At 40.7% G+C, this 21,918-nt stretch overlaps 1 non-coding gene across 1 annotated transcript; it reads left to right on the top strand.

Annotated features, from left to right (window-relative positions):
• Positions 1-19,114: 19,114 nt before the first annotated feature.
• LOC114700244 lies at positions 19,115-19,276 on the top strand. The gene has a single exon (XR_003735646.1). It is a non-coding gene; the product is annotated as a U1 spliceosomal RNA (small nuclear RNA).
• Positions 19,277-21,918: the final 2,642 nt, after the last annotated feature.

Raw genomic sequence — 21,918 nt, 5'->3', positions numbered from 1 at the left:
CTACTAATTTTTTAAAATTACATTTATTTATTTACCTGTGTTGGGTATTCAAGTGGAAGTCAGAAGACATTTCAAGGAACTCAATTCTTTCCTGCTATCAAGTGAGTCCCTTGGATAAAATGTTGGAATCACTAAGCTTAGTGGCAAGTGCCTCTACCCCTTGATGCATCTAGGTGGCTATCCTGTTTATTTTAAAGTTCAAGTATTTAATATGTGAGTCCAGAGAGTATTTTTAAAAAAGAACTATTCCAGAATACTCCCATTTAAGAAGAGGTCCATCATAACCTGAAGAAGATAAATATATGAGGACAATAGTATCTCACCATGGTTTTGAGGTATTGTATTAGAAATAAAGAACAATATGCTAGAGAATCAAATACTGTCTATAAATACCTCATCTAAAATAAAGACTATGTGCTGCAGAGTGGGAGGTTAGGGAAGTGCAGAGATCACAGAGTAATGAACACCATACTGAAAATGGCACCAAGCTCAGAGGGTTATAACATACCCTGTGTGAGACAGATAGAATAAGACAGATCCAGAGAGAATGTCATGAGGAAGATACTGGGTGGAGCTTCCTCACCATACCACCAGCCAGTCAATGACGCATTTCCACCAGACCCATGGTAGTCATTCTTTGTCCCATGCTCAAGTTGCATGAGGAGTTGGTGGAATGCAGAGAGGCAGGGATGTAAGAAGTCCCTATCTGCTACTTCCTGAGACACAGGAGGTTGTGTAAAAGTTGGCAACACGTGGTCTCCATTTGGTGTTTGGGATAAAGAATGAGAGATGAAAGAAAGCCATGCCTGTGTTAAACACTCTACAAGGCTGATTGATTGATCATGGAAAACTGGAAATTCACAGAAGCCACAATGATATCGGGTTGTTTTCAGTTCCATTAACAGCTATTCATTTTCTTCCTCTCTCTGCCCTAGAATCCTTGTGGCTATTATGTAAACACCATGCCAATGCACAAACAGAGCCCTGGACTTCAACATCAAAGGGCTGAAAATTTCTTACCATCTGAATTCCATGTCAAAGCTTCTCCTGTTTTGCTGACACCAGCTGCCTGATGGTCCCACAGTGGCCCGATTTGCATCTGTTTTTGTTGTGTTACTATAAAAACTTTACAACTCTCTTACCATGTTACATGGCATTTTGGGTAACACAAGAATGTGTTTCTAGGATATGGCCACTCATATTTTCATTCAAAGTGAGATCCTTATTGTCTTTGATGTGAGAGCTGGATGTTTAGTGTTGGAAGCATTGTTGCCATGCTCACTTCTAAGATGATAAGTGGTGACATCATGAGCCAGTGTCTGTATGATGCACTATCTCTCCAGCCTTTAGTCCATAAATTGTTTTAAATAATAAAAATGCTTGGTAATCCATTTAGATTAAGGGTACTCACCCTGAAGGGCATTAGAAATCTCTCACTTCAGTGGGTTTTCCATGAATTTGATCCCATAATTAAAATATTTCATTCTGCGTATCTTTCCAGTTTTTGTGGGTGGCCAGTTTTGAAGTAGACTTTTCCATTCACTCAGCCTGAATGAAATCTGCGAATATAAAAAACAAGCTATTTTAAAGGTTATATGGTCCTATCTAAATACCATATCATAATGCTCTTTTTTAACTCATAAGAGTGGTGAAAGTATAGAGATTTAAAAGAAACTGGAGAAATAAAACACCATATGTGAATAGATATCAACAAAAGAAGTTGAATATCTGATAGGTCACTCAGTCCAAAAGCCCATTTTTAATATGTACTTTAGTATTTTATTGTTATTTTGTGTGTTCAGACATATGTGTGCAGATGTGCATGTAGTGTCTGTGTGTAGATCTGAGGACAACTTCATGGTGTCAATTCTTTCCTTCTACATTCATGTGAGTTTTATGAATGAGACTCAGGTTGACAGATTTGAATGCAGCAGGCATCCTTACCTGCTGAGCTGCCTTGTGAGCTACATCTTTAATGCTGTGAGGGGAAGTTTGTGCACAGTACTGCGTCAGATGAGAAAGGTGAAATGGCTGCCCACCTGTCATCGGAACAATTGATACAAGGACAGTATGTTCACTCAAGTGACCAACAGGCAAGTGCAACAAGCAATTACTAGACTTTCCTTTTGACCTATATCTTATTCATATATATAGTCTATCTTTTCTGATAATTAAATGGAAGGGAATATTTCTAATTGTCTACTAAATATCAAGTATAACCATGGTTAGCTTTGTATGGGTGCTTACCTGTTCTTCCATCCATGCCCCTCTGCTAAACATGTGCAGGGAAACCAATATGGCTTCAGATAAAAGATGACTTGAGAGGGATGATTCCAGGGAGATCATGGGAATCTCAAAAACATTTCTCCATGGATCCAAGGATCACAATCTTCCTTCATCTTCCCCCCTCCACCATATTTCAGTGTTCTCTAGTCTCTGATATGAGTCATTTATTGCTATAATCCTATGATTAAATATTTTATCTGCAGTCTGGTTGTTTTGGTCTGGATAGATTGGTTCAATATCTAAGAGCATTCACAATTCTTACAGGGGACCTGAGTTCAGTTACCAGTGCCTACATGCAGCAGTTCACAGCTCCTGTAGAACCATCCTTTTCTACACTATGAATACGTATCACTCTCATTGAGCAATAAAAAGGGACAGGCCAGTAGCTGGGCAGGCAGTTAGGTGGGAAAGCCAAGCTGGGAATGATGGGAAGAAGGAGAGTAGAGTCAGGAAATGCCAGCTAGCCACCAAACAAGCAGGACATGTTAAAAATGATGTAACAAGCCACATGGCAGAATTTAGGTTAATAAAGTTGGGTTAATTTAAATGTAAGAGCCAGTTAGTAATAAGCCTGAGCTATTGCCCAAGCATTTGTAAGTAATATAAGCCTCTGAGTGGTTATTTGGGATCATGCCTTCTGGACATGTAAACTCTGATTACATACAACTACCTGTAACTTCAGGTTGAGGGGATCCAACAGCCTCTACTGGATTCCACAGACACTGCAAGCATATGCACATACCCAGACATATAGACATAATTAAACATTAAAAACAAATCCTAAATGTGTTTAAGCCTAGTTGTCTATTTAACTTCACTTCTTCATTAGTTTACTTGTTTATTTTGACACAGGGCCTCATGGAACAGTCTGGCCTGGAACTCACTGTGCAGTGGAGAACAACTGGGACTCCTGACCCTGTGTTGCCGCCTGCAGTGCTTCGGGTGTGCAGGTCCACTGCAATGCACTGGGCCAAAATCTGCAGTGTAAAAGCAAACGTAAGGAATGAGCAGGAAGCTGAACTACAGCCTTTGTTTGCAGCGGTTCTCACCCTTCCTGTGATACTTTAATACAGTTCCTCATGTTGTGGTGACACCAAACAGTAAAATCATTTTTCTTTACTACATCATAACTATAATTTTGCTACTTTTATGAATTGTAAGGTAAATGTTTGTAGAGATAGAGGTTTGCCAAAGGGGTCAAGACCTTTAGGATAAGAACCACTGGTTTAAAGGAACACAGAATATGAAGACTGAAATCCCAAGTTTATTATTGCTTAGATGAGATTTCAGTAAAATGCTTGAATGTTGACCCTATTAGTTTGGTAACAGCTTTCATATTTTCTCAGGTTTTCTTGCACAATGTGGCTGGCTCCCTTCTGTGCAACTGATGAACTTTTCTCTTCATTTTCTCCAGGTTCTCCTCTTGTCTTTATCTTCAGAATTAACCCCTTGATGGGCAGGTGGCTTGTTGCCATGTCTTTTTTCAAATAGGTTATTAAAGGAACAAAATCCTATCAGCCACTTGTGCATTCAGTATAGTAAAACTTGCAACAACTAAACCATTTGTAAACATAATGCTGATTAAAGAAACATGGCTGCTCTGGGATGTCCTATATGTTGTGAATAAATAAAACTCTGACTGGCCAGTAGCCAGGCAGGAAGGATAGGGTAGGTGGGACAAGGAGGAGAAAAATTCGGGGAGGTGGAAGGCTGAGGCAGAGAGATGCTGCCAGCCGCCTCCATGACAAGCGAGATGTAAGGTACCGGTAAGCCACGAGCCACGTGACAACTTGTAGATTAATAGAAATGGGTTAATTTAAGATATAAGAACAGATAGCAAGAAGCCTGAGCCATTAGGCCAAACAGTTTAAATAATATAAGAGTCTGTGTGGTTATTTTGTAAGTGGGCTGCGGGACTGCCGAGGCTTGGTTGGAGCTGGAGAGAAGCTCTCCAGCTACACATGGCTAACTCATAAGTCCAAGCCAAGTGGAAAAGGGGACAACTGACATGTGCAGTAAAGATAATCACACTTCACTTGCTTTCCAGTGCTGTAAAAAATTTTACGGATACTGTTTAAGTGACTTAAAAACAGGAATTCAGTTAAAAACTATATGATGAGCCTTGGTGTTTTTGTACTCCACAGCTGTAACCCACTGTACAGATGAAGAGACTGAGTTCCAGGATGTCTCTGATATCACACAGCTATAAGCAAGGGACAGCAGATGGGAAGCAGCTGACTTCCCCTTCACAGGTTCTATGCAATCCTCTCTGCAGTGGCTACACTGACAGGGATGAGGCCATTCTAGAGAGACCCTGATAAGCAGTCCCCAGCTTAGCTATCAGACTATGCAGAAAATGGACACCAAGAAATTTCTCCAGGAATCCCATGCTGGGAGAAGAAAAATGCTGAAGGCTGGTGCTAGACAGAAGGTCAACCTGCTTTTCAGAAAAAGATTCACACATTTCTATAGCAAGAAGGATTTTTTTATACATTACTTACTAAATGATGTGAGAGTGGAGTTTACTGCTTACACTTGTCTTCCACAGAAGTTCATTTTGTTTAGACATATAATGCAACTTCAAAGAAACTCGCCTCTAATATATGACTCAAGGCCAATTTTAATGTAGGGTATCATTTTTTACAGACATTTCCTTATAGCATCTTTCAAAATAAAGAGCCTTGAAATTGAAATTTGGCCTTGTAAGGCCAAAATAGCTCATCACATAAGGTCCAGTGACAGATTACCTTCACTGATGCTACAGTCCCTTGTGTGTCTGTAATCATTAAGATAATGACATTGAAAATAGAAAGTTTTCATGGTAAAGTGTTTTTGTGCAAGCATGAGGACCTGGGTTCAGATACTGAGCACCTACCTGAGAAGCCAGGCATCTTATTGTGTGTCTATAATCTCAGCACTTGAAATGTATAGACAGAGGATCCTTGGAGCTTGCTGGTGAATTTACCTAACCATATCAGTGAGCTGTAGGTTGAGGAAGAGACCTGTCTTTAACAATGAGGTGGAAAGTGATTGGAGAAGATACCCAGCATCCATCTGGCCTCCACACACATTTACACAGATGAGCATGCACACCCATATGTGCTGCACACACACAAGCATGCATACATACCTGAAAAGATAATGACATGACGTATGAAGTTGACTGTTGGCCAATGATGCCCATTCTTATGCTTCCATTTGGTTTTGAATCATTCTAAAAGGTTACAGTTACAATTTCCCAAGAGATTCACAATTGATTTTCAGGAGGGCATTTTTCAGCACATCTGTCGTGTGCTAGAACAGGACATGCCCCTATTTTGTTGTCTTCTCCCTCTTGACAATTTTTCTGCCCTGAGGCTAGAGTATACATTCTTCATCTATTTTGATTCCTGATTATATCTTCAAATGAAAAAAAAGGAAAGAAAACAAATGACAAGGCTTCACATGACTTTGCCATTATGAGAAAATCACCAGCAAGGGATGACAAACAACTTCACTGAGGTATTTTCTCTTTATTACCTCAACTGAGTAATTAATTGCAGCAGACTTGAATCATGGAAACAGAGATCTCTATAGTTTTTATTGTATTTCTATTCAGCAGATGGTTTTCAGATTTGAGGGTTCTATGAAACCCACCATTTCAAAGATACAATAATAAACAAAAAGTGAGCAGAAACGAAGGGCACATACGATTATCTGTGAGTTTGTCTTTTAGAGCTTATATTAATCATTTCTGGATTGATAGGTGTTTAAAAATATTAGTCCAGATAAACACATCACCAATTCTGCCCTTCATTTTAAATGAATCCCATTTCTTCTGTTTGCATTTCAATCCACTTTAAGAAGTCACAAATAAAATATATTATATCATAAGAGCTATAAAATGCAGGTGTTGGACTGAAAGAGCATCTCAGCACCTGCATTTTATGGGGATATAAAAGAGATATATAACCCACTTGCAACTAAGTTTGCCTTGCCTTTGTTTCTGCTGAGAAGGATTTTAAACTTGTCTGGTCCACCCAGAAGGAAACATGAGCTAAACTGTGCCTTTCAAACGAGGGCAAAAGAAAAGGATGGAGCTTTGCTTCCAAGGAATAACACCAAGGCCTGCCAGCTCTGAGCACTAAGATGCTTTAATGAATGACAACAGACACACAACACAGGAGCACACTAAGAATGTACATGTCATAACTCTCATTTGTTACCACACATTGTTTCTCAAAGTGAGCTATATAAATAAAAGCATGTCACAAGCACCATCCTGCCTAGAATGAAGATTTTCTAAGAGATACCATGTATTTTCTTTTGGCTTTGAACTCTTGGCACAATGGACCCCAAGAAACAGGAATTCCCTCATGAATCCCAAGATGAGGAGAGGGAAAGACTGGCATCATCCAGAAGAGGAGCTTGTGTTCCACAAAGAGATTTCATATAATGCTGACAACTTTTCAGAGGACCTAGACCAGGCCACACCTTGACCAGGACCACAACTTGACCAGAACGGCTTAGTTACAAAAAACTCTTGCACTCTATTTAATCTTCACCCTCAAGTGAGAAGCTTGAAGTTGTGTGTGTGTGTGTGTGTGTGTGTGTAAGGATCCTGGTTTGTTAGGTTTCCAAGGGCCCAGGCTCTGTCCCTAACCGAGTAACATTGCGCTATTCATGCAAAACTTGTGCATTCATTTTAAGGATGCTTGAATTATAAATTTGTGTATTTATAAATTCCTCTAGAGAAAAACATGAATGAATCTTGGCCAGCTTTGTTGTCCTTTAAAACTCCAAACAAATACAGATTTGTGAGTTCGTGGCAGCAGCATTCAATCCATGTCTGGTACAGCCAGGTGTAGTTGGAGTTTTTTCTCTGGGTCCCACCAAACCTTGGCAGTCCCTTAGCCCACTTATAAAATAAACATACAGACGCTTATATTATTTAAACTCTTGGCCATTAGCTCAGGCCTATCATTGTCTAGCTCTTACTCTTATATTTAGCCCATTTCTATTAATCTATACTTTGCCACGTGGCTTGTGGCTTACTGGTACCTTACATCTTTCTTGTCCTGGTGGTGGCTGCAGGCAGTCTCCTCCTTGCCTTCCTGTTCCCTTAATTCTCCTCTCTGTTAGTCCTGCCTATACTTCCTGTCTGGCTACTGGCCAATCAGTATTTTATTTATTAACATATTTGCCATACAGAACATCCCACAGCAGCCAGGACACTATATAGAGTAATAAGAAGTCTCTAGTTTAGAGAAATCCACAGCACCGAACAGTTCCTGCTGTCCATAAAGGTCTGTGCAGCTGGGCTCCAGTAAATAGCCATGAGCTTACTTATTCCTTGATGTCAAATTGTTCTGAGGACTTCCTGTGAGAAACAAACTGATCTTCTTAGTTTTGTGGAATGTCTGGCTTCTTATCATTATTATCTCAAGTCTTCAAAGTTCCCCCTGAAAAGTACTTGGGAGAATTCATCTTTCAGGGAGATAGTACTTCCAATTTGACTACCCACATGGTCATAGAAGAGAGTGAGCTCTAACAAACTGTCCTGACTTTCTTACTCATTGTCATGGTCTACGCCCACACACGAGAGAGAGCACTCACACATTCTCTCTGTCTCTCTGTCTCTCTGTCTCTCTCTCTCTTGCGCACGCACGTGCGTGCGTGCACACATGTACTGTGAAGGAAAGTAGTTCTACTTTCCCCTGAACTGTCTGCAAGACTGATTAACTTCAATGCTGTGAAGAGACTGGAAACTTGCAGATTCAGAACCAAATTATAATTTGCTTTGAGTAATCCTTCTCCCCCCCCACCAGTAGTCACTCCTTGAATACATCCACATCTGACCTGAAACACCGTGACTAACAAAACTTTTTTTGACTTGTATTAACTTACCCAAACCCAATTTCTACCAACCCAAGCTAAGAGTGGCTCAGCATCTGAGGCCTATAACAGAGGTGCCTCCTCTTTGCAGTAAATACCTACTTTGTGTTTTTATCAATGAATTTAAAATCAATGCCTTATATACTGTGGAATAATGCAGACCGGGCAGGACACAGGAAAACTTCCAGCTACACTTATTTATAGTTTTCTTAGTTTCATTACTATAAAAAACCTCAAATGGGTACAGTGTTGGAATATGGAACTTGGAGTAATCTAAATCTGTGATCATAGGAATAGTCAATCACACTTGGTTTCAGAATAAACAATCTTTTGTACCCTTTGAGGGAAGGATTGTTTTTCTGTGTCCAAAAAAAATTAAAGTTTTTGAACATATTATAAATTGTATGGTAAAAAACTTCTCTGCTCAGCCCTTCACAGAACACCTATAGCAACTTCTCCAAGGTTCAGAAGACATTTTGTGGAACAGGGGGCAAAAAATTAAAAAATTCAGGCACTAGGAGAGTGGGAGCTCTTACAAGTTATGGAGCATTTCGTCTGATTTGAAATATCCCATCCTGGAAGGAAGCTCATTACCACTGATAAAGCTACAAAGGGAGGCTTCATTAGACTGGTGAACTGAAAGTTCTGAGTTTTAGGAAGTCCCTGAAACATGAGAAGAAATTTTACAAATGCTGCCTTCTGAAAATGCCATGATTGTTGCACTCCCCAGCTCAAAACACTGGTGGTTGTCTACACAAGATCTGCACAAAAACAGTTTCCCTAACATTCCTTCTTTCATGGAGGAGAAAGAGGCTCAGGAAACTATATGCCTTCCTGGGCTTGATAAGTAGTTAGGGGTTGCTGGAGGAGATGTGAGTTTTTCCTCTGCTATAGTGCCTCATAAGCTGTTCACGCTCTAGTAAATAACATGAAACCTGTGCTCATGCATGCAATGCTAATTAAACCCAATGGGTCACACGAAGCAGAGATGAGAGGAAGAGTGTGGCTTGCTGGGCAGAAGACAGGCTTACAGAAGAGAGAGTGTTAAGAAAGGGCAAAGGGGGGGTGGAAATGACAAAAATTCAGTGTGTGTGTGTGTGTACTGTCCAAGAATAAAGAGGAAAAGGTCTCTACAGCATAGCTGCTTTTCTTTCTATTAAAATCCTTTTCATTATATTTATGGAGTGTGTGCATGTGTGTGCTCATGCCAGAGGTGCATGTGCTGGAGTCTGTTATTTCCTTTCACAATGTGGGTTCCAGATATCAATACCACGTCATCAGGCTTGGCAACAAATCCCTTCATCCCGTGAACCATCTTGCCAGCCCCTACAGCTGCTTCGCTTAGAACTAATGAATACATTCAACAACAGTATTGCTGAGCTCTTTTACTAGGTCCAAATGTTTTCATTTCCCAAGAAGTCTGCATGAGTCCTGGTGCCACAGTGGGGAATGAGCAAGCAGTAGTGGTGGTCTGAATACTTTTTTAAAATGTAGGGAAAACAATAGTTTAAAATGAGCTGCCCCTGACTTCCCTTCTGGACCAGAGGTGAGTATACGGGCCCAACCCGGACCCCATCCCTGGGCACCAGCCACTCCGGGAAGACCTGTCTAACTTGGCCCCAGGTTCTGGACAACGGGCAGGTCCCCTTCTAGCCCCACTGGGAGGGATCCCTTTTCTAAGCCCCCCCCACAGCCCCTGCAATCTCCGCGCCCTGCCCCCAGGCCTACCTGCCTGAGACCCCAGCCACTTCCTGAGACTTAGAGACCGGCCCCCAGCTCCCACCCTGCCCCCGATTTCCATCTGGAACAGAGGTGAGTATCCGGGCCCAACCCGGACCCCATCCCTGGGCACCAGCCACTCCGGGAAGACCTGCCCAAATTGGCCCCAGGTTCTGGCCACCAGGCAGGTCCCCTTCTAGCCCCACCAGGAGGGATCCCCTTCTCCAAGCCCCCCAGCAGCCCCTGTAATCTCCATGCCCGACCCCCACGCCCATCTGCCCGAGACCACAGCCACCTCCTGAGACTTAGAGACCGGCCCCCAGCTCCCATCCTGCTCCCAACTTCCCTTCTGGACCAGAGACTTCTGGTCCAGATAAGAGCTTCCATCCTGCCCCGGAGTTCCCATTTGGACAAGAGAACTCCCTTTTGGACAAGAAAGAGAGACTTCCTGAATCTGTCAGCTCTTTCTGAAACAAGTACACTGATCAGACCAAGAAGGAACCACAAGGAGATGGGCAGATGTCAAGGCAGAAGTACATACAACAAAATGAAGAACAATACACCATCACTACAACCTAGACCACCTCCAACATATAGACCTGAACATCAAAAATTGGAAGAAGCAGAAGAAAGTAGCCTTATGAGTAACATCATGAAGAAGGTAGAGGCTTGTGTAGAGGAAAAGACAAGAAAATTGGAAGAACGCTATAAACAACTAGAGGAAAGGGCAAACAAATTAGAAGAAAACAATAAAGCCCTGCAAGAAAACAATAAAGTCCTGGAAGAAAACAATAAAGACCTGCAAGAAAACAATAAAGTACTGGAAGAAAACAATAAAGCACTGAAAGAAAATCATGAAAAAGCAATGAAACAAACAAAGGAAACAGTCCAAGAACTGAAAAGGGAAATTGAAAAAATAAAGAAGACACAAACAGAGGGAATGCTGGAAATAGAAAACCTGAGTAAAAGATCGGGAACTTCAGATGCAAGTATAACCAAGAGAATGCAAGAGATGGAAGAGAGGATTTCTGGCATTGAAGATACAGTAGAAGAAATAGTTTCATCAGTCGAAGGAAACACTAAAGCCAACAAAGTCATGAACCAAATGTCCAAGAAATTTGGGACACCATGAAAAGACCAAACCTACGAATTATAGGGATAGAAGAAGGTGAAGAATACCAACTCAAAGGCACAGAAAATATATTCAACAAAATTATAGAAGAAAACTTTCCCAACTTAAAGAAGGAAATGCCTATGAAGATACAAGAAGCCTATAGAACACCAAACAGACTAGACCCCAAAAAAAGTCCCCTCGACACATAATAATTAAACAACTAAATGTACAGAATAAAGAAAGAATATTAAGAGCAGCAAAGGAAAAAGGCCAAGTGGCCTATAAAGGTAAACCCATCAGAATAACACCCAATTTCTCAATGGAGACTTTGAAAGCCAGAAGGACCTGGACAGATGTAATGCAGACACTAAGAGACCATGGATGTCAGCCCAGACTAATATACCCAGAAAAACTTTCAATCATCATAGACGGAAGGAACAAGACATTCGAAGACAAATCCAGATTTAAACAATACCTATCCACAAACCCAGCCCTACAGAAAGCACTAGAAGGAAAATTCCAACCGAAGGAAGTCAGATACACACTCAAAACACAGGCAATAGATAAAGGCACAACAGTAAACCCCAAAGAAGAGAAGTACACACACACTATCACCAAAAATAACAGGGATGAAGAATCACTGGTCATTAATATCCCTTAATATCAACGGACTTAATTCACCTATAAAAAGACATAGACTTACAGAATGGATACGAAAGCAGGACCCATCTTCCTGCTACATACAAGAAACACATCTCAAATTCAAAGACAGACACTACCTAAGAATAAAAGGCTTGGAAAAGACTTTCCAATCAAATGGTCTTAAAAACAAGCAGGGGTAGCCATGCTGATATCCAACAAAATAGACTTCAAATTAAAATCAATCAAAAGAGATCAAGAAGGGCATTACATTCTCATCACAGGAATGATCCACCAAGATGAAGTTTCAATTCTGAACATTTATGCCCCAAACACAAGGGCACGCACATATGTAAAAGAAACATTACTAAAGCTTAAACCACATATAAAACCCCACCAAACATTAATAGTGGGAGATCTCAATACCCCACTTTCACCACTGGACAGATCTCCCAAATCGAAACTTAACAGAGAAATAAAGGACTTAACTGATGTCATGGCCCAATTGGACCTAATAGATATCTACAGAACATTCCATCCTAACAAGAAAGAATATACCTTCTTCTCAGCACCCCATGGAACTTTCTCTAAAATCGACCACATACTTGGCCACAAAGCAAATCTCAACAGATACAAAACAATTAGAATAACCTCCTGTGTTCTATCAGACCACCATGGTTTAAAGTTAGATTTCAACAACAACAAAAACCACAGAAAACATACAATCTCATGGAAACTGAATAATGCTCAACTGAATCACCAATGGGTTAAGGAAGAAAGAAAGAAAGAAAGAAAGAAAGAAAGAAAGAAAGAAAGAAAGAAAGAAAGAAAGAAAGAAAGAAAGAAAGAAATTAAAGACTTCCTAGAGAACAATGAAAATGAAGACACCACATACCCAAACTTATGGGACACTATGAAAGCAGTGTTAAGAGGGAAATTCATAGCACTAAATGCCCACATAAAGAAGTTGGAGAAATCCCACACTAGTGACTTAACAGCACACCTGAAAGCTCTAGAACAAGAAGAAGCAAAGTCTCCCAGGAAGAATAGATGCCAGGAAATTATCAAAGTGAGAGGTGAAATTAATAAATTAGAAACTAAGAGAATAATACAAAAAATTAATGAAACAAAGGGTTGGTTCTTTGAGAAAATCAACAAGATAGACAAGCCCTTATGCAAACTAACCAAAAGACAGAGAGAGAGAATCCAAATCAACAAAATCAGAAATGAAAAGGGGGACATAACAACAGACATTGAGGAAATCCAGAGAATTATAAGGTCATATTTCGAAAACCTCTACTCCACAAAACTGGAAAACCTAAAAGAAATGGACATTTTTCTGGATAGGTACCACATACCTAAGTTAAATCATGACCAGATAAACTATTTAAATAGTACAATAACCCCTAAGGAAATAGAAACAGTCATTAAAAGTCTCCCAACCAAAAAAATCCCAGGACCAGATGGTTTCAGCGCAGAATTCTACCAAATCTTCAAAGAAGAGTTAATAGCAATACTCTCTAAATTGTTCCACATAATAGAAACAGAAGGAACATTACCAAACTCCTTCTATGAGGCTACAATTACCTTGATTCCTAAACCAAACAAGGATGCAACAAAGAAAGAGAACTACAGACCAATCTCCCTCATGAACATTGATGCAAAAGTATTATATAAAATACTGGCAAACAGACTCCAAGTACACATCAGAACAATTATCCACCATGATCAAGTAGGCTTCATCCCAGGGATGCAAGGGTGGTTCAACATATGAAAGTACATCAATGTAATACACCACATAAACAAACTCAAAGAAAAAAAACCACATGATCATCTTACTAGATGTAGAAAAGGCATTTGACAAAATCCAACACCCCTTCATGATAAAAGTCTTGGAGCGATCAGGAATACAGGGAACATACCTAAACATAATAAAAGCAATATATAGCAAGCCAACAGCCAACATCAAATTAAATGGAGAGAAACTCAAAGCAATTCCACTAAAATCAGGAACGAGGCAAGGATGTCCACTCTCCCCATACTTATTCAATATAGTACTTGAAGTTCTAGCCAGAGCAATAAGACAACATAAGGAGATTAAGGGGATACAAATTGGAAAGGAAGAAGTCAAGCTTTCCCTATTTGCAGATGACATGATAGTATACTTGAGTGACCCCAAAGATTCCACCCAGGAATTGATAAAGCTTATAATCACCTTCAGCAACATAGCAGGATACAAGATCAACTCAAAAAAATCAGTAGCCCTCCTATATACAATGGACAAAGAAGCTGAGAAGGCAATTAGAGATACATCACCCTTTACAATAGCCACAAATGACATAAAATACCTTGGGATAACACTAACCAAGCAAGTGAAGGACCTATATGACAAAAACTTTAAGTCCCTGAAAAGAGAAATTGAAGATGTCAGAAAATAGAAAGATCTCCAATGCTCATGGATAGGCAGGGTTAACCTAGTAAAAATGGCAATCTTACCAAAAGCAATTTACACATTCAATGCAATCCCCATCAAAATACCAACACAATTCTTCACAGACCTGGAAAGAATAATACTCAACTTCATATGGAAAAACAAAAAACTCAGGATAGCTAAAAGAAACCTGTACAATAAAACAACTTCTGGAGGCATCACAATCCCTGACTTCAAGCTCTACTATAGAGCTACAGTAATAAAAACAGCTTGGTATTGGCATAAAAACCAACATGTGGACCAATGGAATCGAATTGAAGACCCTGACATTAACCCACACACCTAGGGACATATAATTTTTGACAAAGAAGCCAAAAGTGTACAATGGAAAAAAGAAAGCATCTTCAACAAATGGTGCTGGCATAACTGGATATCAACGTGTAGAAGGCTGCAAATAGATCCATATCTGTCACCGTGCACAAAACTTAAGTCCAAGTGGATCAAAGACCTCAACATAAATCCAGCTACTCTGAACCTGCTAGAAGAGAAAGTAGGAAGTAGTCTTGAACGCATTGACATAGGAGATCACTTCCTAAATATAACACCAGTAGCGCAGACACTGAGACAAACAATCAATCAATGGGACCTGTTGATCCTGAGAAGCTTTTGTAGAGCAAAGGATATGGTCAACAAGGCAAAGCGAAAGCCTACAGAATGGGAAAAGATCTTCACCAACCCCACATGTGACAGAGGACTGATATCCAGAATATATAAGGAACTCAAGAAATTAGACATCAAAATGACCAACAGTCCAATTGAGAAATGGGCTTTAGAACTAAATAGAGAATTCTCAACAGAGGAAACTCAAATGGCTGAAAGACATTTAAGAAATTGCTCAACATCCCTAATCATCAGGGAAATGCAAATCAAAACAACTCTGAGATACCACCTTATGCCTGTCAGAGTGGCTAAGATCAGAAACACTGAAGACACTTTATGCTGGAGAGGAACTATGCTAGGGGAACTCTCCTCCACTGCTGGTGGGAATGCAAGCTTGTACAACCACTTTGGAAATCAATATGGCGCTTTCTTAGAAAATTGGCAATCAATCTCCCCCAAGATCCAGCTATACCACTCCTGGGCATATACCCAAAAAATGCTCAATCATACCACAAGAGCACTTACTCAGCTATGTTCATATCAGCATTGTTTGTAATAGCCAAAACCTGGAAACAACCTAGATGCCCTTCAACTGAAGAATGGATAAATAAATTGTGGCACATATACACAATGGAATACTACTCAGCAGAGAAAAACAATGACATCATGAGGTTTGCAGGCAAATGGATGGATCTAGAAAAAATCATCCTGAATGAGGTAACCCAGACTCAGAAAGACAAATATGGTATGTACTCACTCATAGGAAGAATCTAGATGTGGAACAAGGATGACTGGACTGCTACTCACATCACCAGTGAGGCTACCTGGAAAACGGGACCCCAAAAAAGACACGGAGAAATGGATGAGATCTACATGAACAGCCTGGTCATGAGTGGGAGCAATGAAGGGCAACGGTCGAGGGAAAGAGAGTGGGAGATCCTAGCTGGATCAAGAAAAGAGAGGGAGAACAAGGAATAGGAGACCATGGTAAATGAAGACCACATGAGAAGGGGAGGAAGCAGAGAGCTAGGGAGGCCCATGGAGATCCAAAAAGATACCCCCACAAAAGACTGCTGGCAATGGTCGAGAGATAGTCGGGACTGACCTACTCTGGTGATGGGATGGCCAAACACCCTGATAGTTGTGCCATAAACCCCATCCAAGGACTGAGGAATCTGGATGCAGACATCCACGGCTGGGCCCCTGGTGGAGCACTGGGAGTCTAATTAGTGAGAAAGAGGAGGGTTTATATGAGCAAGAATTGTTGAAGCCAAGGTTGGATAAAGCACAGGGACAAATAACCAAATGAATGGAAGCACATGAACTATGAACCAAAGGCTGAGGGGCCCCCAACTGGATCAGGCCCTCTGAATGGGTGAGACAGTCATTTGGCTTGATCTGTTTGGGAGGCAGCTGTGCGGTGGTGCCAGGTCCTGGGCTCGTTGCATGAGTTGGCTGTTTGAATCCTGGGACTTATGCAGGGACGCTTGCCTCGGTCTGGGAGGAGGGAACGGACCTGCCTGGACTGAGTCTATCAGGTCGATCCCGGTCCTCGGGGGAGACCTTGATCTGGAGGAGGTGGGAATGGTGGCTGGGCTGGGGGGGGGGAGAGGGGGAGAAGAGGGGAATCTGTGGCTATTATGTGGAACTGAATGGTGTTGTAAAATAAAAAAAAAATAAATAATAAAATAAAATAAAATGAACACGAGCTATACTCTTCAGAATAGGTCACAAATAACACGAAAAGACGAATTATTCCATTGAAATTGACTCTCTTAAAAACTAGTACTAAGAGAATTAAGGGGCATGGAAAACCCAACGGATAAGTAATCAAAGAATTACACTGTTTATTTCTGCTTCTGCAATGTCCCTTTGCTTCCTGTCACCACCCTGCAAGGTGGTTCTGTTGAACTGTCCTCTCTCAGGAAGACCAACCTGATATGCAAGTTCTGAACAGGACTCAAAGGCTACCGCATCACTGAAATATTACTCATGATATTTCACGGGAGCTCTCTGCAGAACATGCAGTCAACATCACAAGTCAGACTCCCTCTGCTTAGAAGTCTTTACTGTTCATGCAACTTTGGGGAGGGTGTGGCCTGTGACTCTGATGTTTGAGGGACTCCATCTCAGGGTGGAATGTTTCAACTTAAGAAATTCTGCACATCCTGAAAGAGCTTGCATTCTCCTGAAAGCTATGTTAATGCTCATCAGGGAGTTTGCTCTCATGTAATTATCATACTAAACAGTTGAGGGCACTCCAAAATTCTCATTTTTGGTACTTGTCTATATTCATATTTGGTGTCACAGCTGGCTTCTTGTCATTTCTAATGTGTATAAATAAGAGGAAAATAAAATAAACACTATCATGTAGAAGTAATCCTCCATCTGCCAAATTACTTTGCTGTTATTTTAAATACAAAGGTCTCCGTTTTTGTTTGTTTGTTTGTTTTATTTTTCAGACACTGTTACTCTATGGAAAAGTCCTGGCTGTTCTGGAACTTGCTTTGTAGACCAGGCTGTCCTCAAACTCACAGACATCTGTCTGCCTCTGCCTCCCAAGTGCATCGTTTTATGTATTTGAATCCTTAAAACCTCTGTTGGGATTTTATACACATATACAGTGACATGGGTGATTTCCACTCCTGTGCCCCCTGTAACTCCCTGACATCTCCCTGCACGTGTCTACCTCTCAGCTTCATGTTCTCTCCTTTTTGTAATTAGCCCATTAATTCCGTTCAGTGTTTCCCACATGTGCATGAGTGTGGAACCACCCACTGAACATGGGCACCCTACCTGTGGCCACATCCTCAAAGAGTAGGTCTCCCTCCCCCAGCAGTCATCAGCTGTGCTGAGATCTTGAATTGGACACATATTGGATCGGCTAGTCCTACTGTGTGCATGTATACCAGTGAGCACCCAAGCTGGTGATAAGAAGGGCTGAGCATTTCATGACATCAGATTGCATATTGCATGCAACATCAGATTGCATATTGCATGCAAGTAAACATACACCGGCATGAGCAATTGTGCATGCATGCTTATAAGAGATATGCAGTTTGTGTGAGCCTTATTTAATCTACCTTCATTTTAATTTTCAAGTCATTTTATCCTTGCTATATGTGAAAAAACAAAACCAAGAATGATCATGTTTTTTAAACATATGTTAATGTAGCAGTAATAGATTAAAAGGTATCTCTTACTTTAAAATCCATAAGTCCAAAATTCATGACATTTACTATTACATTTCCTGGTTTTCTTTTTCTCTTTTTTTTTGCTTATCTTTCTTTCTCTCTCTTTCTTCCTTGCTTCCTTCCTTCCTTTCTTTTCTTTCATTCTATTTTTTTTTCTTGAGACATGGTCTCTACACAACACTGAATGCCCTAGAACTAACTATGTTGACCAGGCTTGCCTCTGAGTCCTGGAATTAAATGTGTGCATTACCACACCCAGCCTAAAAGTTTCAGTTTTAAAATAAACCAGGGTCAATGACTGACAGGCTTATCAGTTAAGAACACTTGCTGCCAAGCCTGAGGACATGAGTTCAGTTCCAGAGTATATGGTAGAATGAGGGGACCAACTTTCATGATTTATTTTCCAGCCTCTACACAGCGGTGGTTATGCAGTGGCCATGTGCTGTGCTCCTTCCCATAAAATAAACTACTAATAATTATCATAGCATAAACCTCAAAACAGGTTTTCTTGTTGTTGGTTGTTGGTTTGAATTTGTTTGTTTGTTTGTTTTTTGTAGTCGGGATCAAAATCAAGGCATTACACATATTACACAAACCTATATGCTGTGTTGTGCTTGGTCATTATAGAGTCTCATGCATTTTATCAGTACAACCACACCTTGAAAAAAATATGTTAATTCCTCAGCAAAGATCTTTGCCTGCTGTACATTTGATAAAGGGTTGATTAACATCTCCAATATAAAAATAAATAAAATCTTAAGTAAAATAAACAATGCATTGGAAAAATGAGCTGAGGGGATTTGAAGAGATGGCTCAACAGTTAAGAGCACTGGTTGTTCTTCTAGAAGATCAGATTTCAGTTTCAGGTACTCAAACACAGCTAGCATCCATCTGTAACTAAGTTCCAGGGAATTTAATGAACTCTTTTGGCATCTGAAGTCACCAAGCAAGTACACAGTGAGTGCACAGACAAGCCTACAGGCAAAGCACTCATACACATAAAATGAAATGAAATTAAAAAATTAAGGTCCAGTTTTAAAATAATTGTCTAAATATAGAGTACCCAAAAGTATATAGATGGCCAATAAACATCTGAAAACATGTTTAATATCCTTAGCTGCTGGAAAATGGATATTAAAAATATTGTGTGATTTCATCTAAACCCAGGCAGAATGACAAGTGTCAAGAAAACAAAGGACGCTTACCTAGCAGAGGAGATACTATGATCACAAAGGTGTTTTCCCAGGGTGAAGCTTATCCATTGCACTCTGGATTTGCTGCCCCCTTCAATTTCCCCAAGGAAGGGAAGCTTGACTGCATAATTTCTTTCAGAAGGGTACTGTGTTCTATACTCCCCAGCAAAAATAAATTTAAAAGGAAAAGAAAAAGAAAGAAAGTAAAAGAAAATGAGTTTAAATGCAGGTGGAAATTTGGGGAAAAGGGACAAACATCCACTGTTTGTGAAAATGAAAAGTGGTCTAGCCACTGAAGAAAATCAGTGTGGAGTTTCTCAAAATGATATCAGTATTACCATATGAATGAGCTGTACATAAGTTCACATCCGAAGGAAGGACTCTATCCATCACAAAGATACCTGCACATCGATGTTCATTACCAAAGAGATTGAATCAAGCTGGATGTCCACCAATGAATGAACTCTCCATGAAAATGTGGTAAGTGAATGCAGTGGAAGATTATTGAACCATAAAGAAAAGTGAGGTGATGGAATTCTGAGGAACACAGATGGAGCTGAAAAGTATTACGTCAAATGAGGTGACCCAGGTTCAGAGACATAAAAACTGTGTGCTTGATCTTATGTGCAGACTCTAGCTTCTAACTATCATACATTTGTGTTGATGTGGGAGGGAGTGTTTACATATAGGTCAGGAAATGAAAAAGAGACCCAAGTAGGAGAAAAAAAAGACCTTAAACGATGAGTTAAGAAGAGCAATAGATCACAGGTGATGCAGAAGGCAAACTATGCAGGGTGGAAATGGTAATCAGGAAACAGGACCAGGGAAATGGAGGAAAGGGGTATACAGGAGAGGATCAACCAACGCTAAATATGAGTAAAATTACCATTATGATGAAAGATCCCCACAGGAGATCTTCCTTCAGGAGAGACCCCAAACCCAAGGAACACGCCGAAACCACGGATCAGATGCAAACAGCAAGAGGGTTTATTCAGATACACAGGTACCTGGGGCAAAGTCTCTCGGAGGACTTGCACCCTCCTAGGGTAAGGGGGACTTTTTATAGGATCCCAGGGGCAGAGGTGCGGTTACAGAAGCGAGAAGCATAGTTACAGGGTTCCTATTGGTTGTTTCAAAGAAGGCCAGGGTGAACTTGGGGACGTATTTTTAGTTCTCGGAAATTTGATGTGTGTGGCTGACTTGGCCTTGCCAAGGGTACAGTGGGTGTTTTCCTAACCCAACTGTTTATTCCCCAAGGCCAGGTGGCCAACCACAGATAGCATGTTTTGACTCAACGGTTTCTTTCCCAAGGCCGGGTGGCTGACCACAGTTATTTCTCCCAAGGCCGGGTGGCCGACCACAGTTATGAACTCCTGTTTGGCCCAACGCCCCTTGTCCTCAATATGAACTTCCCTGTCCTATTCTCTGTCTCAAAGTACAAGCCTTACAAAATGGCGTTACTGCAGCTAAGCCTTCTTATTTAGGACGGGGTGGGGGTCTTTCATTGAAACCTGCTGGTTTGTAAATGAATTAAAGAACAAAATCATATGTTGAATTTCTTACTGTTCACAATCAAGGTACTGTTGTGTATTTCCCATCATACAAAGCACAGAGGGGTTAAATAAGCAAGGTCAAAGTGGTAGCACATGAAAGACTCATAAAGCCTTCACATCTTGATGTTGCTGACCTCATATCCAGACATTTACAGTCCCAACATGGACTGAAGACCAGAGACTCCCCAGAAATCTTCCAGGCCTTCAGCCTCAGACTAGGACTGTTGGGGCATCTAGCCTCATGGAATGAACAGTTTCAGAATTCTCAGGATGTGCCCAGCCCTTATCAGTTGCAAGTAATTGTATTCAATTATTTAATACACACAATAACTGGTATTGTTTCTTAACTGTTCTTTGGGGGACTGCTACCCAGCTCCCAAATAAATACACATGTGGAGACTTATTCTTCCTCATAAATGCTTGGCCTTAGATTGGCTTATTTCTAGCCCGCTTTTCTTAACTTAAATTATCACATATACCTTTTGCCTCTGGGGTTTTATCTTTCTCTATCCTCTAAACCTTTCTTTACTTCTTACTCTGTGGCTTGCTGTGTAGCTGAGTGGCTGGCCTGTGATGTCCTCCCTCCTCCTGTTTTCTCCCTGATCTTCTTTTCCCAGATTACACCTCCTATTTATTCTCTCTGCTAGCCCCATCTATCCTTTCTCTTGCATAGCTATTAACCATTCAGCTCTTTATGAGACCAATCAGTTGTTTTAGACAGGCACAGTAACACAGCTTCACAGAGTTGAACAAATGCAACATAAAAGAATGCAACTCATCATTACATCATTAAATAAATGTTCCACAGCACAAACAAACATGACACATCTTAAGCTAATATTCCGCAATACATAATACATACACATATAAGATTGTGGTGTATGGTCCTTCTGCATGTTTTGTTGGCAGTGCTCTGGTGTTCTATGCCATTGTGCACTGACTGTCGCTTAGAAGTGAGTCACTCAGTTACTGTCTACTGATAGAAAGGTTCATAACTAATGTGAGAAGTCCACAGGAGTCTGCTTAATGGGTAAAAGGAATTTATTAGGAAAGAAAACTCACTAAAACAGAATAGAAGAATCATCGCAGGGTTCTGGAATGCTGAGGTACTCTCCCATGCTGTTCTGCCACTTGAGTCAATCCCCACCATCCAAAGCCATGTGGGAGAGAAGAGCTATATAAGTGTGTGTCTCGGGTCTTAAGAGTTGCCTGAGGCCAGGCCTCAGGGGCAGATACTTCAAGGTTATAGGTAGAA

The sequence above is a fragment of the Peromyscus leucopus genome, chromosome 15 (assembly GCF_004664715.2).
Source record: "Peromyscus leucopus breed LL Stock chromosome 15, UCI_PerLeu_2.1, whole genome shotgun sequence".
Lineage (NCBI taxonomy): Eukaryota > Metazoa > Chordata > Mammalia > Rodentia > Cricetidae > Peromyscus > Peromyscus leucopus.
The sequence above is the reverse complement of the archived record's forward strand: the minus strand, read 5'-3'. Positions and strand labels throughout refer to the sequence as shown.